Below are 17,585 nucleotides of genomic sequence, written 5' to 3' on the forward strand. Positions count from 1 at the left end.
GGAGATATAGTTTGTGAATAAGTTTATTGTGTGGGACGGTGTCAAATGCTTTGCTGAAATCTAGATATGCTACATCAACTGCTCCTCCCTTGTCTAATACTTTTGTTACATAATCAAAGAAGTCAATTAGATTAGTCTGACATGATCTCCCTGAAGTAAAACCATGCTGATTTTGGTCCTCTAAATTGTTTGTCTTTATGTAAGTCATAATTCTTTCTTTTAAGAGGCTTTCCATTAATTTCCCTACTACTGAAGTTAAACTAACTGGCCTGTAGTTGCCAGATTCTTCTCTACTGCCCTTTTTATGAAGAGGTATTACATTTGCTATTCTCCAATCATCTGGGACAGCTCCTGTTAATAGTGAATGATTAAACAGATCAGTTAATGGGACAGTTAGCACTGATCGAAGTTCTTTTAAAACCCTTGGATGAATATTATCAGGACCCACTGCCTTTGTAACATTTATTTTTGATAATGCTAACAAAACCTCATCCTCTGTAAAAAGATTACTGTTAAGCTTGTTTCTATTTTTCGTAGCATCCCTTAATGTAGACATTGTATCTTCACAATCTTTAGTGAAAACAGAACAGAAGTAATCATTGAGACAGTCTGCAATCTGCTTATCTCCTTCTATTATTCTACCATCAACTGATTTCAATTTTACTATTCCTACCTTATTTTTTCTTCTTTCACTGATATATCTAAAGAATGTTTTGTCCCCATGTTTTACTGACTGTGCTATCTTCTCTTCTGCATGAGCTTTAACCTTCCTAATTAACTGCTTAGTCTTTTTTTGTTGGAGTCTCCATATTTTCATATCATCATCTGCTTGTGTGTGTCTGTAATTTTTATAAGCTATCTTTTTTGTCTTTACAGCATGTGCTACTTCTTTGGAAAACCAAATTGGTTTCCGCTTTCTTTTACTTTTACAGACATGTCTAATACAGTGTGCGGTTGCATCTAAAATGGCACCTTTCACAAATTCCCACTGTTCTTGAACCCCTGTAATAAGAGTTTTCCCCTTTAAATAGTTTTTTAGGTATTCTCCCATTAATGAAGGGTATTTAAAGAGATCTGTTTAGCTCTCTGTTCTTTGGCAAGTTACCACCTGGAAGCAGTGATAATTATAAAATGCTGCGTCACAAAAAAATGACATTCTCTAGCAAATAAGGGCATGTCATTTTTGCATCAGAATGTCCCTTTAAGTAATTAAAGGGATAGAAAGGTCAAAACTGAAATATGCAAGGGTTCAGTTCAATTTTAAATAGAAGCATTTTAGCAATATACTTCCATTAGTCGAAATGCTTCTAGTAAAAGTAATTACTGTTTTAAGCTGCATACACGCATATGCTGTGAGGGGTTGTGCACCATACTCTTCTTATACCATGCCTGCTTAAAGAGCCAGTAGTTGCCTGTATGACACAAATTAAGTCTTCACTGATGTAATACACACCACTGGCAACTATCTGAGCATGAATACTAATGCACGTGCCCTCCCAGCATATGTCCATATGCCACTGAAAAACAGTAATACTTTTTACTCAAATCTTGCTATTGTTTATTTAAAAAATTCTTCTATTCCAAACTGAAATGTACCCATGCAGAATTAAGATTTGATCCCTTTACGTGGAATAGACAGTGCAGCAAGTTTAGAGTAAATTAACTGTTCCTAATTAAACAGCCTGTGGGTCAATTTAATTCAGCAAAATGTATGTATATTCAGTAACACATTTGCTGTGAGTATTTCCAGCTCACAGTGCTCATTTATTAAGGACACTAACATAGGTCTGCATAGTGTGAATTCCTTGGCTGCTGGCAATGCGTTTCAGCCCTCTCTAGCAGCAAAGGGTTAGTATTTCACAGTCCGGCCCAAAGGAAACTGCTACAGTGAGTGTATTGACAGTTCAGTGCTTAACAAACTCTCAGTGACAGATTCTCAACTGCACTTCAGTTAACCCTCATATAACCACATAATTAATCGGATACAGTATTTCACTAGTTGCACTGGTCAAGTATTAAACATCCATTTTTGGTGGGGGTTTTAGCAGTCTCATGTAAATGTTCTTTTGTTTCTTAAAAATGCATCAATTTTCACAAATGAAATAAAATTGTATTTTTAATGCATGTTATTCAATTCCAATTCAGATGTTAAAGTCGATTATATTCTCTCTAATATAAAGTGACCATAAGTACTGGTTTTACCAGTACAGTACTGTTTTTTTTTTGGACATTAGTCTGGTTCGTCTTGATATGTAACCAGCACAGTTTAGGACTACAAAATAAAAAATTATTAGTTTATCAAAAGATTGAGTACATCAATCCTTGATAAACCAGCCTTCAATTAATTTATCCTAGTTTTATTTTTATTTTACACAACCGGTTCTCGTCGTTGGATCTCGGCAATACTCGGCATTCAGCACACGCACTCTCACTATATTGTGTTGACTCTTCAATAATACTCCAGTGCATTACATACAGCCCGAACGTTGGAACTCGATGATGACGTCATCACACAGAGCCCACCAAAATCGGCCAATTCTCTGTTTGCTTCGGACTATAAAAGGCCCTCCAAAGCACAGGACTTTGGACCAGGACCCCCCTCGATCCTGGATCGGTGACTTCGCCCCCTCAGACTAAGACTGACATCCGATGAAGTTTGTAATAATTGTTTATTTTTTTGGACACCCATGGTGCCAAAACAATGAAAGTGCGTCTACGATGATGAGTTAAAATCAAAATATACATTAATCAAAGCAAGTACTAATAATGACAAAAGTGAGGTGGAATGTGTAAAATGCAGAAGTGTATTTTCTATTGCAAACAGTGGAAAAACTGACATTGAAAACCACATACAGTCAAACATAAATGGGCCGTGTCTGGGATACAGTGCCACACGATGGTTGGCGTTACAACCCGCGATTGAGCGTGTCCTACAAATATATCCTGCCTTAAAATCATATTTTGCCTCAAACAAGAAGAGCCCCACAATTATCACAAATTATTTTGATAATTCAGAGACAGAGTCTTGAAGTAGCTTAAGGAAGAAGGCTTATTAAAACATGCTATTTCCAAAGAAAAAGTGGTAGAATTGTATGACACGTATTCAATATCTAGAGGAATGGGAAGGACCTATTAAGCATAAAAAAATTGAATTTGGTTTTGTTAAACACTAAACTAACCAATGACAACATTCAAGTTTGCAGTGATTACATTCTTCAGTATGTTTCTGAAATCAATTTAGTAGAAGATGAACTGTTTGATGAAACCTGCTTTGTCCTGCTCTACACCAGAGATGAAAAAATTACTCACTGGAGACAAAATTCTGTACCAGTATCGAACAGATGGATGGAAATTTTCAAAGCTTTCAATGAAAATTATGTTTCCTACAAAAATATTGGCAATATGATAGAATATTGTCTCTGTTTTACCATGAACCAATGCACCTGGCAAACGTCTTTTTTCTTTGATGTGGTCCAGTGATAAAACTCAATTACATGTTGAAACTTTGAAATGTTTGCTAATTACTAAATATAATTTTAACCAAACTTGCATGGAATTTTATAAAAACATCCAGGAAAACAAATTATTGTTAAAATCAATCCACTCTTCACAAAAATATAAGAAGAAAAATTAGGAATGTAGATTAAAGGGATAGTAAAGTCCAAATTGAACTTTCATGAGTCCGATAGGGCATGTCATTTTAACCAACTTTCAAATGTACTTTTATCATCAAATTTGCTTTGCTCTCGTGTTATTCTTAGTTGAAAGCTAACCCTAGGAAGGTTCATATGCTAATTTCTAAGCCCTTGAAAGCCGCCTCTGCATTTTACAGTTTTTCACATGTGTTTCATATAAATAACATTGTGGAGTATATAATAGGAGTGGAGAGACATACTAGATGAGTGGTTGATTGTAGAGGACAGGTCGGGGAGTATTTGGAGATAAGAAAGGAAATATAATAGGTTAGGGTTAATAATTTTAATAGTATTCTAGTGTGTATGGGGAGCCAGTGTAGAGAATGCAGAGCAGAGAAGTTGAAGTAGATCAGCAACTTGATGGATGAGTCTAGCTCTAGCATTCATGATAGATTGGAGAGGAGGTGTTTGGGATATATGTGTAGTGAATCTGAGTTTAGAGTCAAGTATGACACCAAAACAGCGGACCTGGGATAAGGTGTTGAGAATAAAGTTTCCAATTGTAAGAGAAATGTCAGGTGTTGGATGTTTTGGAGGGGAGGGATAAAAAGCAGCTCAGTTTTAGACAGATTGAGTTGGAGGTAGTGCGAGGACATCCAAGAGGAAATTGCAGAAAGACAGTTGGTAAACTGGTTGAGAAAAAAGAAGTGATATCAGGACAGGAAAAATAGATTTGGGTATCATTAGCGTTTAACTGGTACTGGAACCCAAAGAAGGATATAAGTTTTCCAAGGGAAGATATATATATAGAAAAAAAGCAAAGGACCCAATACAGTAATGTGTTGTTTTTTAGTGCAGAATTATACTGTGAGGCCACAAGGTCTAGACAAGAGATGGATGAAATGTTGGAGAGTAGAAGTTTCAGTTAAGCAGAAAAGTCTGTGAGATCCAATACATTTAAATTACTGTAAGGTAGAACTTTTTGGGGAGGATGCTGCAGTTAGAGCAAATGAGAAAGATAGTACATGGTGGTCAGAGAGAGGAAATGGGTAATTAAATAATTTGGAAATGGCACATATATTGGTAAAGACAAGGTAAATTGAGCCTTTACAGTGGGTTGGGAATGTTGTCCATTGGGATAGGCCAAAGGAGGTGGTAAAAAGTTTAGAGGCAGCAGTCATTTAAGGATTGCCTATGGGTATGTTGCAGTCACCTAATATGAGAGAAGGTAGAGAGGAAGTGTGGGAGTCAGGCTTCAAAGTGGTATAAAACATTTGTGATGCTGGACAAGGAGGCCAATAGATAACAACAACGCAGAGAGCTACAGGGGAGAAGAGGCAGATAGCATGAACTTCAAAAGATGAGAAAGATAGGGGGGTGAAGGAATGCAGTTGAAGGTTCATTGGGGAGACAGAAGAACTACAGCAGTTGTGTTAAAGAAAGAGAGACAACTTTCTTTTAGGGCTAACAGGCTAAGTGATAGTGGAAGTAATAGGTCTTGAGTAGAAGTGAGCTTGTTGTAGACTGCATTCCAAACGGCACAAGATAAATGTTGGATATAAACAAAAGTGCAATTAATGAGGTGGAGAGGGTTATGTGGACAAAATTTTGGATGTGTCAGTCATGGTAGGGAGCAGAAAGAGCAGAGGGTGGACCTAGGTTAGGAGAGACATTCCCAGCTGCAATGAGAAGAAAGATGGTAAGAGAAAGAAGATAAGACTGTCTTATGTTAGTATCTAACCTTAGTATCAGTGGAGCATAGTTGTCTAAGTGATGTGAGACAGGAATAGAGTTCATGTGTGTTGTAGAGGGGAGAAGATAGAAGAGAAGGAGAGATACGAATAGTCTGGGTGTTGTTTGTGAAAGGAGAAGCTGTAACTTTAAGGAGAAGTGGGGATAAGGGTGGGGAGATAAGGTAAAGACAAACAGGAGAGAATGTAGCATGTTCAACTAAAATGGGAAATTTAAGGAGATTATAAATATGAAAGTACCTGGTTAATTAAAGTACACTCCTTTGTCCCACTCCTTGTATAAATTAAATACACTTATAAACTACACACCTAAAGAACTTCACACATGCTGCCAATTACAAATGTCCTATCAAGCTAAGCTCTGACAATCTAGGAGTATACAAAATATGAGTAATAGCAGTCACATGGTCATAATTAACAGAAATCATATTTTAGTGCAAAAAAAAAACACACGGCCTAAGTAAACAATGGAGACGGCACCTTCTTTTCACAAGTAGAAAACAGACACCTGGAAAGTTTTAACTACATAAGGCAATAAAATAACAAAGGATTACGATTTAAGAGAGAGCAAAAGCAGTTACACTGGGTGAAGCAGAGATAGACACAGGTGCAGGCTGTATTGTCTTGTGATCAGTACATAGCTGGGGAGATAGGGGACATAGGAAACAGAGTTCTTATAGAGCATCTGTCTGATGAATATATTCTAATAGCTGTACTGTATACATTATTATCTATATATTCTCCTTGCATAAAACACTAAAATATTACATTCGCTAAAGGGGAGACTATAATTATTAAAGATGTACTGTTGAACAAAGTCAAGTCCAAGTGAGGGAATGAACAGCTCAATGTCTGGACAGAAGCTTCTGTGATCACTTTCATAAAAATAAGATCTGCCGAAATAATAACAAACTTGTATATGCAAAATCTACCAGACATAAAATAGTCTCTAGATTGTCCAAAAATAGGCTTATTGTAGAAATATTACACAGAGTTTAAGTAATGTTCCATCAATAAAAGTCTAATAATAAATGTAAATCTCCTCCCCACACAAGTTTCCAAACTCTGAGAACTGTCTCTCCATGATATATGCTTACCATGTGTAACAGAGATGATTCAATGAAACAATCTGTAGAGGAGATGTTTAAACTGAAGGTATTACTAAACGTATACCTTATAGCCTAGTTGTGAGGAGCAGTTTCACCACAAACCTGTAATGTTAAATAAGACATATAAACCAAACCTAAAAACAATAAGCTCTCTCCACTTCAATTAAAAAACCATATTGTCAGCCCTTAGAGTCATCATACAGAGTTCTAGAGAATTGATACAAATCCCCACAAACACATTTTTAACAAAGGAGGAATGTAAAGAGTACCCTAAGGTGCCGTTTACCCCACTTTATTTTTACAGAAAGATCTATAAAGCTGTCTCCACTAGTAACAGGACTTTACCACCTCTACAGAGAAGGACCTGGAGTTGATAACAGAAACTTCTAGCAAGATTCACCATTGCACTATTTCACTCAATCTTACTTCCTTTTTCCACACTTGCAAAACCCAACACTTGATACAGGTATGCCATGCCATGGCTCATGTTCTTGCGGTGACTCGGGCACCTGTAACAATGAGGGCTTTGTTTCAACTTTACTGCCAGCTGAAGGGATGTTTTAGATTCCCAGTCATTTGTAAGATACCAGCCTGACTTCTGGCACCTTTAGGTCACCTAACTGTACCTTCCCGATCTCTTGTACTCCCTGGTTAGCTAGAAATATTTAAAGGGCAATTGTCTCTTGACCAGAGGGCACTGTTTCTGCTCACTCATATACAGTGTTTCCTGATTGTCTGCCTAAGTAGGTTTGTGCCAAAAACTAGTTCTGGGCTAAGTCTTCCCTCAAATCACCCTATATCTCATCAAATGCTGTTGTGAGCTACTCCATACTGTTAGACAGATCCACTATTCAGAGAACAATCCAAACTAAGATGAAACAGTGATAACACACTGCTAACCCCACACAACAAAGGGGTATTGCGGCCTATTCCCTCCAGGAATGCTGCTGGTCACAACATTACAAATCAATAGGTATGTTTCTGAGGATATTTATATTGCTCTATTCAACTAGGCTAGCAGAGTCAGTCTATGCAGGTTTCAAAGCTGTATAAGTCCATGGGACATTGATAGAAATCTGTTTTGATGACAGATAAGAGCCATATGCCAAGTAAGTCTGCCTGATATTTCCTAAGGGCAAGATTACAAGTTGCGCTTTATGACTTTTTTGCGCACTATTTGGTCTTTTCACAATCAATTTTCATTGCGCAGCTACTATAAGTTTTGAAAAATTGTGATTGCGCTAACACATTCGCCTTCTACGCAGCAATCCTTTCCGCACTTGAAGAGCAGTTTTGTGCAACATGAAAGTTTCACGAAACACTTCCAAAATACAAGGTACAGTTACATTCATATTAACACTGTTTAATAACAATTATTTGAAAAAAATATTGCACACAAAAGTTATAAGGGTTAAAAGATAGGAGATCTCGGTGTTAGGGAAAAAAAAGCTGACGCAGGGATTTTACATTGACATACATACACATACATAGAGAAACATGCATTTATATTTATAGACATATGTTTAACAATGGAGATAATTAAAAGATTTTATATTACACATTAAACAATATCTCAGAGGGATTTTTAAAGAGATATTCGCATATACATCTCAAGATATCTAAACATAATTGTATACTGTATATAAATAGATATATCTGTTCAGAAATCATTACATATATAGAGAAATATTTATTTATAAATATATAGAACATATTCCGTTACAAAAACATTTTCGCAATATGAAATAATCGCATTTTCATGTACATTTTTCGAGGAGAATATGTCAAGGCCTTTATACAACATATTAGGGATTTTGTGTATTTTTTTTATATTTGTCTTCTACATTGACTTCTCTTTTTTTTTTTTTTTTTTTTTTAAACTTTTATTTTATAGTAAAGAAAATATATTACAATAATCAAATATAAAAAAATGCATCACAATGAATAAATTATTCCATATAAAATTTGAACAGTAACAATCCGTGTCAAGGTAAGGGTCAGAAATCCCCCTTACATTAGTGAATTACATAATAAAGATAATACAGAAATTAGACAATCAACCAGGATTTATCATATGTGTATCAAAGTCTAGAAAACATACTAAACTTGTGACATATTTGTGGTCATTTTTCATCTTTACTTCTTTTAACAGTTAATATCTCTCCCAGACATACACACATCACACAAAACGAAAAAAGAAAAAAAAAAAAAAAAAAAAAAAAAAATATCCAACTCTCTCATCTCCCCGCCCCGCCTAATCACCTCACCCAGCATCTGTCGCCCATTCTCCAGGGAAGTGGCCAGCTAGAATGTTTACCATAACATACTCTGTGTCTCTAAGAGGTTTAATCAGCTTTTTCTGAAGTGCAAGAGGAAAAGATCTCACAAGTGTTTCCCATTTTTTGAAGAATGTAGGCAGATATTTATCTTGTGGATAGGGAATGTTGAACTGCTCAGTTGTGAAATGATTAATCATAGCACTTTTAAATTGTGTCATTGTGGGTGCGGAAGGGGCTTTCCACTGTTTAAAGATAAGATTACGAGCCGTTAGGATTATAGTGTTTATCAGATTGTAATTCTTGGTTATTCCCTGAAATTTCACCAGAAAGAAAACATCTATTGGAGATAATTTATGATACAATTTCAGAGTTACCGTCATCCAGTAGGATATTTTCTTCCAATATTGGTGGATTTTAGGGCAACTCCACAGACAGTGGAATAGATCTGCACTTAAAGAGGAACATCTAGGACAAAGGACTCTTGATTTATACCATTTGGAGAGAGCAGCAGGAGTAAGATATCTTTTAAGGCCAATTTTTATCTGTGACTCTCTCCAAGAGGTCGGTACCCAGCTTTGTTGGATTATTTGGAAACTCCCAGTAATGGTCTGTTCGTCTATATCTGGGAAATATGTGCCCCACATTGCCACCATCTCAGTTACCTGTGTCTTTGACGTTTTCTGATTTATGAGAAGATATAGTGGGGAAATTATATAGATTCCTGCTGCATACAGGGAGATCTTGGCCTGTAGCTCACCCCGGGACCAATTATTCCCGTATTTTGAGCATAGATCCTGAAGATAGTGTCTAGCTTGGAGATAGGCATAGAATTCGCGTGAATGTAGGTCATATTGTATTGCAATATCTTCGAACAGTCGCGGATATCCGTCTGTGTCTAGTAGTTGACACATATTTTGAAGACCCTTTAACGCCCAAGCTTTGAATATCTGATTGGTAAGGCCAGGCCCAAACTCGGGATTGCCACATATAGTTAAATATTGTGATATGTGGGGGGAGCAATCGTTTTCCACACAGAGCCTCTGCCAGGCCACAATGACGTTCTTAAAGGTGGTCATATAAAATATATTAGAGGGCAGGGAAGTGAGGGGACAGTGTAAGAGTGCCTTCAAGCTGAACGGGGCCACAATTTGATTTTCCCAGATAACCGAGGAAATTTGGTCTTTCCCAGTTAGCCAGTCTAAAGCAAATCTGGCTAAAATGACCAGATTATATGATTGAATATTAGGGAGAGCAAGGCCTGCTGAAAGCTTAGAATTCATAAGTCTATGGGGCGCAATGCGTGGTCTCTTACCATTCCATAAGAATTGGGAACATGCCCTATTATACATGTTAATATCTTTTTTATGTAGAAAGCACGGGATATTCTGCAGAATATAAAAAAGTTTTGGAAAGAGGACTGATTTAATTAAAGTCACGCGCGCCGTTAATGATATGGGCAATGAAGTCCAGCTTCCTTCTGCAATAGTCTAGACTTGGCCTATAATTTATCTTGTACCACTCTTCTGGATTTCTAGATAGACAAAGGCCGAGATAAGTAATCTGGGAGACCTCAAGGAAGGGATGATTACAATAATAAGGAGGATTTCTATATAGCCACATTAATTCTGATTTTGAGATGTTTATCTTAAATCCAGAGATCTCCCCAAATTCTTGGATAATCGTTTGAAAGATGGGTATAGTGACCTTAAGATTGGAAAGAAATATTAGAAGATCATCCGCATATAGGAGCAACACTAGCTTTTCATCTGCCATGAGGATCCCGTCCAGTTCTTGTCTTAATCGAATGGCAAGGGGTTCTATACTCAGGTTGAATAGAAAAGGTGAAAGAGGACATCCTTGTCTAGTCCCTCTGGATAGCTCAAAGCGTTGGGTAGATGTATTATTTATGATGACCGCCGAGGAAGGGGTACTATAGATTAATTGAATATAATTAATAAAATATTCAGGAACTCCGAACCGATCTAGCGCGGAGAACAAATGGTCCCAGTCAACATGATCGAACGCTTTCTCCGCGTCGATCGTTAAGATAGCCTTATCTTCCGTTTCCAATACCCGTAAAGACTTATATTTAATCCAGAAGGATTCGATCAGGATTAATAATTTCCTTGTATTTCTTACGGGGTTCCGGCCCGACATGAAACCCGATTGGTTCTCATGGATTAAATCACCCATGTATGGTTTCAATCGGGAGGCTATTATAGATGCGAGCAGCTTATAGTCGATGTTGAGGACTGAGATCGGTCTATAGGAGCTAGGTAATTCCGGGTCTTTACCCTTTTTTAGGATTAATGAGATATTCGCAGTTGTAAAAGAGGGAGAACAATTGGTGTTCTCTGAAAAATAAAAATTAAATAGCTTATTCAATATTGGGGTCACCTGTGTCTGTAAAATCCTATAGTACTCAATGGGGAGGGCATCAGGTCCAGCCGCTTTATTAGTTTTCGCATTCTTAATTGCCATTGTGATTTCCTCCTCAGTAATAGAGGCGTTAATCGCGTCTCTGGCCTCAGAAGATAACCTTGGGATCTTAATCTTTTCCCAAAATACCAATCTCTTATCGGGGTTAGTAGAATCTCTTTTGTATAAATCTTGAAAAAAGTCAAAGAATACTTTTTCAATGTCAGTATGTTTGGTATATCTCATATCTCCCTGTTTAATAGCAGATATTGGATGTCTGGGAGAAGATTTAGTAGTCCTGGCCAGGAATTTCGCCGATCTACCCGTAAAGCCTCCGTATATTGCTCTCATTCTCATTTCTTCCTGAACGCTACTTTGTTTAATATGCGTGTCACGGAGCGTTTTTGCAGTCACATATGCATCCCAACAAACTTTAGTGTGGTTTATAATATAAGCCCTATATGCATTCTTAACCCGATTAGCAAGTTGTCTAGTTGTTAGGCTCCAATTTTTTTTCAAATGTAGGGAGTAAGATTTAATTTCCCCTCGTAAAACGGCCTTAGAAGCCTCCCAGAACACTTCGATCTTATCTATATAACTGTAATTATTATTATAGTATTCATCCCATTTTAAACGTAATTGGTTCTGAAACTTGATATTGTTGCTCAAGTACTTAGGAAAATATATATGATTCTTACCTCGATATCCACAGTTCATATCACATCTCAACCCGATCACGGCGTGATCGGAAATGACGATATCTCCAATACTGGACACCCAGTTCCAGTTAAGCAGGGATTCAGAAATTAAAAAATAATCGATCCTCGAAAAGGACTGTTGGACTTGAGATACACAGGAATAGTCTCGAGCATCCGGGTTCTGGACCCGCCATATGTCCACCAGTCCCAGCTGACTACAGAATTTCTGAAAGGTCCGGGATTTCCGATCCCTATTTTTTAAGGCCTTTTTATTTGAGCTATCTAGCAGAGGGTCTGCCATTAAATTTAGGTCTCCCCCGATAATTAGATTTGACCCAATATAGTTATGTAGTTTAACTGAGAGTGCAGACCAAAATTTGCGATCGATTTGATTGGGACCGTATATATTGCACAATATGTATTTTATATGTTTAATTTCCAATTCCACGATTAAGAATCTGCCCTCAGGATCGGCCACAGTGTTAATTACCTGATATTCCAACTTCCGATTCACTAAAATGGCCACCCCCCTCTTCCTAGATGTAAAAGGAGCCGCCAGAACTTCCCCCACCCATTTAGATTTCAATTTAGGGATTTCAAGAGCATTGAGATGAAGCTCCTGTAGGAAAACTATATCAGGGTTAAATTTACCCAGGTGTTTTATTATAGTTTTCCTTTTAATTGGGGAGTTAATACCACCAATATTCCAAGATAGTAGGTTGAGCTTACTAATCAGAGAAATTATTTGTCTCTAAGTCCATAGATACATACCCAAATAAACTCATTATATATACAATCTCGGCAGTCGGGAGGTGAGCCCGAAGGAGAGGGTGGCAGACCCTTGGGAGTGGAAAGAGGAAAGGGGACCGGAGAGACGGTGAGAGAGAAGGGAAGAGAAAAAAAAAAAAAAAAAAAAAACACCCGCCCCATTTATACTATTTCTAGAAGCAAAAGCAAACAAACACACACCCCATTTATACCATTTCTGTCTCAGATTCCAATACCCTTCAGAAAGTATAAAAAAACCATATTGACTCTCATTTCTCCTAACTAGCGCCTCTATAATACCTAAACAGCAATACACAGGCTTTAGGATCATGGAACCCCTGTCTAAAAGTAGATAATACATACTAGGGTACCCCTGATTCTCTACAGAAAGCTTCAGCTTCCATAACATTGTTCAGAGTGTATGTAGTGCCGTCTTTCAGTACCACTAATTTTGCAGGATACAGGAGCTTGATATTATACTTTTCCCTCTGGAGTCTACCATAAAAGAAAGACATATCCCTTCTCTTTGCCATGGTTTCAGAAGAAAAGTCCTGAAACATCAACAGCTTATGTTGGCCTAAAGTGAACGGGTTACATTTCCTGTAATGTCGAAGATACAGCATTTTATCCTGAAAGTTTACAAATTTAAAGATCACAGGTCTAGGTCTCTGGGTCTCACTATGCTCACGACGCTGACCTATCCTATGAACTCTTTCAATCTGGAAGGGAATAGCAGGAGCTGGAATCTGCAGGGCCTGAGGTAATGTAGAGGAGACAAAGGTCATTAAATCCTGAAACTCAGGGGTTTCAGGGAGCCCAATCACTTTTAAGTTATTACGCCTTGAGCGATCCTCAAGGTCCTCGATCTTAGCTTGTAGAGATGTAATAGTTTTACCATAAGTATCTATAGATGGATCTAATACATTAAACCTGTCTTCCAGATCTGAGATTCTATTCTCAATTTCATCCATTCTGGATGAGAATTGCCTAACTTCAGTGGTGAGGTTAGATATCTCATTTCTGATCTCCTTTTTGATCAAATCAAATTGGGGCATCAAAATTTTAGCTACTTCGGCTGCAAATTCTGCCATGTTATTAGAAGGGGGGTTAAAAGGCCCCTTATCTTGAGGGGACACTATGCTAGAATCCAGATTCCTGCTACTCCCTTTTTTTTCTTTTGACTTAGGAGGCATATTGGAAGGAGAGCCCCTTTGATGCAAGTATCTGTCCATAGACCAAGCGTATTTCTTGATAGACTACAGTCTGTCAAGGAAAAAAAAAAAAAAAAAAAAAATGCAATAAGTGCAGGGCCTTACTAATTACTTTAATAGTCTCTGACCATGTGTTTCTATTGGATGTGGGAGTATAAAATATATAAGTATTACTCGTCTAAAAGCACAGGAAGGTATTCCCTGTGGTATCTGTATATCAGCAATTCATGCTTGTGTTGCTCTAGCAAGACTATCTCCAAGTGTTATCTATCGTGCAAGTGAATCTATAATTAGAGTTAATTTAATTAGTATTAGGGCTGAGAGAAAAGAAAAGAGAGAAAAAAAAAAATTAAGTGGTAGTATTTCCTAGTTGCTTCTACCTCTATTATATATAATAGATCCGCATCAAAGCCAGCTCCATAGAGGCAAAGAACCTAGGACAAATGTCTCTTAAAGTGCTTGTGCTTCTGTTGTATTATTTTAACTCACAAAAGGATATAACAGAATGTGCTCCAAAGTAATAAAGTGCTTGTACTCCTATTCCAAGTGACTGTTATAATTTAAGTGTATCCCCTGATTCTTGACTTTATATAAAATGTAACCCTTTCTTGTCAAAATTCCCTAGTCCTAAACCATGTCTAACGTATAATCCTGTATAATTAAGAGCATTGTAACAATGAGCTTTTCGGGAAATATGTTAGTATAATTCTTGCTTATTATAAATTCGCTAATAAACACCATATATGTCCAAACAGAGCTCCATGGCCTAAATTCACATTGACCCTAGGAAAACTACAGAAGGGTTCATAGAGGGAGTTTCGTGTAAAACAATTAATAATATGTGACTAAAAAGGTTAATGCAATCAAAGTGAAACACAGCAGTGTTAAATACAACCCAGCAAAAAAAAAAAAAAAATGTTGTTTTAAACTTAGCAAAACAGGCAAAATAAGATAACAGTGTATACCAGGTTAGATATAGCATATAAACATCATCATTAGTAGGCTCTGAAGGTGCATAATACAAAGTAGTAACTTATATGAAAGCAACCTGCTGGGGTGTAGCACATGGGACTTATCAATGATGGAGTCCTTAGATATATATTGTTCCCAACAGTCTCAACATACAAAAGTACAGGACCCTTCCAACATAAACCAGCTTAGAGAAAAACTTATGTACGTGCAGATTGCTAGGAAGCCAGCATGTAGCAATAGGTAGGGCTAAGATTCTAGCGCAAACGGCCACTTTAATAAACTGGTCAGATCAGCTGGCAGTAAAACTTCTTCACCGCAACCGCGGTAGCCTGTTCTGACAGTAAAAAAGCAGCTGCTTATAGCGATTTTCAGTTTTCTTCTGCACCCAGCAAAGAGCAAACAGACATATACAGATACAGTACCTCGCCACAGGAGTCGTAAGCCTCGGCAGCGCCTCTGCTCACTTACTTTCCCAGGCTGTGAGCAAACTGTTGAGGCGGAGATCTACCGCTTTAATGAACGGGAAGAAAGCCACTCCACAGCGTGGCAGTCCGCCAGCCACCGGAGCCGATGAGTACTGCAATCCGATTGGCCGCCCCAGAAATCTTTCATCCAATCACGTATAGGCTTGTAAGGGGAAGCTTTAGCTATGTGGTAACCAGGTCCGGCGTGCACAGTAATACTTGCGGCTTCTCTCGCTGAAAAAGATGGATACACTTATGTTATTCCCCCTTCCAGAGGGCCCTAGTTTCTTCCAAAGTACCCAGCTGTATTTCCCTCTCATCCAGGGAGAGGGGCACTACCGCTTGTGATACTGGCCCATCCAGGTGGGCTAGGGAACCGCGCCACCTTCAGCGTGCACCGCGTTGTCTTCAAATCCCCCAGGGAACAGAGGAACTGCCGCTTATTTGTATAGAACACCCGACCAGGTAGGCGATGAGTCGAAACTCTGTTCGCTAAGCTCCACAATACAGCTGACTCGTCTGTGGGATAGCGCTGGTGCCGCTTCTGCTGATCACTCCTCCAATATAGGTAAGCCAGGTACCTCTAGTCAGTCATAGTTAGATATCAGGTAAGTAACCGTGGTAGTCTGGCAGCCCTCAATATACTGGACCTTAGCAGATGATAGGTCCCAGGAAACTTTAAGCGCTTTATCCCAGGGCTACTTGTTACAACACCTGTGGGCTTATGTAGAAACGGTGTGCACTAGCCAGCGTGCACCCTTAGGCTAAAGTCCAGACTTCCCATGCAGGATCGAGATCCTAGTACCCAAGCCTATAGACGGCCAAGGGCAAAAACGCATATGTTGGTGGTGGTTTAGGCCTCACATTGAGGCGCGGAGCTTCCAAGACACCTGCAGCTACCTGCATGCCCCGCCTCCAACAGGAAGTCCCAAATTACACTTTTCTATATCTTCTACATTGACTTCTATCGGGAATACGTAAAAGTGCATGCAACTTGACTGTTTGCATTACAAGGCTTAACGTGCGCGCAAAATACGTTATTTTTCAGCTTGTAATAGCTGCACAACCCCAAATGTGAAAAAGCCATAACGTCTCCAGAACTGCACACAATACTCAAGATGAAGCCTATACTCAAGATTCAAAGAAATAGAAACCTCCTATACTGTTATCGTAATTGCTGCCAAACATGGCAGTGTCTGCAAACACTTCCATGCAGAAAGCTTTTTTATTTTATATTGTACTCTGTGTCTAAGTCATGAGCCTAGAAAGTTTAATTTTGACTTTGAGAGCCATTTAATAAAAGAAGTCATTTTTGGAAGTACAACTGGCATTTAATCTAGACTAAATATCCACCTTTTAACAACAATGGGCAAGATTACAAGTGGTGCGCTAACGTTAACAAGCACAATATTATATTCACAGAGGGGAGTCACCTCTTTCATTGGTATGTGCTTAGTTGGGTGCAGAATTTGAGTTGAATTAGAAAGATGTAAATACAGTGAAGTGTTATAGTAATTTAATTGCAGTGGGGGACGCTGGAGGGTTTGAGGTTAAGAAGTTAGTGCACTGGGGAGGTTGGGGCTTAAATATAATTGTGAGTGAGGTATATTTGTTTATGGAATTAATGCAGTTACAAAAAGGGTTTAATACAGTGAATGGGAACACAAATAGCATCGGACCATCTAGTTATACCTACTGTGTGAACATAGTCGTTTTCTAAACTATTTGACATCAGGTTTAGAGTAAAAGGTGGAGGGATTTTAATCTGTGCCTCTATCTAAGCCAAAAATAAATCTTTACTTCCACATGAAAATCTACTTTTCCACTTGATGCTCTATTTGTCACTAGGAGAGTGTGAAAATAGTTATTTTCTAACCTGATTTAGAGCATGTCATATTGAGACACTTCTGTTATCGAAAGTACTCTTTCTCTTAGTATCCTGTTAAAAAGCATCTGTACATATGTTCAGCAGCAATGCACTTCTGGAAGCTGGCTGTTGATTGGTGGCTACACACATGTGTCTGTCATTGGCTCCCAATAGTTATATGCACTTTTAACTATAAAGTAATACTCCCTAACCAAATTAAACCAATATACAATTGAGGCCTCACATTATAAGGAACAGAGTCTATTTTAATAAAAAAAAATGGGTGGCATTACTCCCTAAATATAATGATAGACATACTACCTGCTTTAGAGTTAAAATTCATCTGAGTGTTAAAACTACATTGTGTTTATTTGCCTACTTGATATTATTATGTTTGGAACATTTTACTTATT

The sequence above is a fragment of the Bombina bombina genome, chromosome 2, assembly GCF_027579735.1.
Source record: "Bombina bombina isolate aBomBom1 chromosome 2, aBomBom1.pri, whole genome shotgun sequence".
In the NCBI taxonomy this organism is placed as follows: domain Eukaryota; kingdom Metazoa; phylum Chordata; class Amphibia; order Anura; family Bombinatoridae; genus Bombina; species Bombina bombina.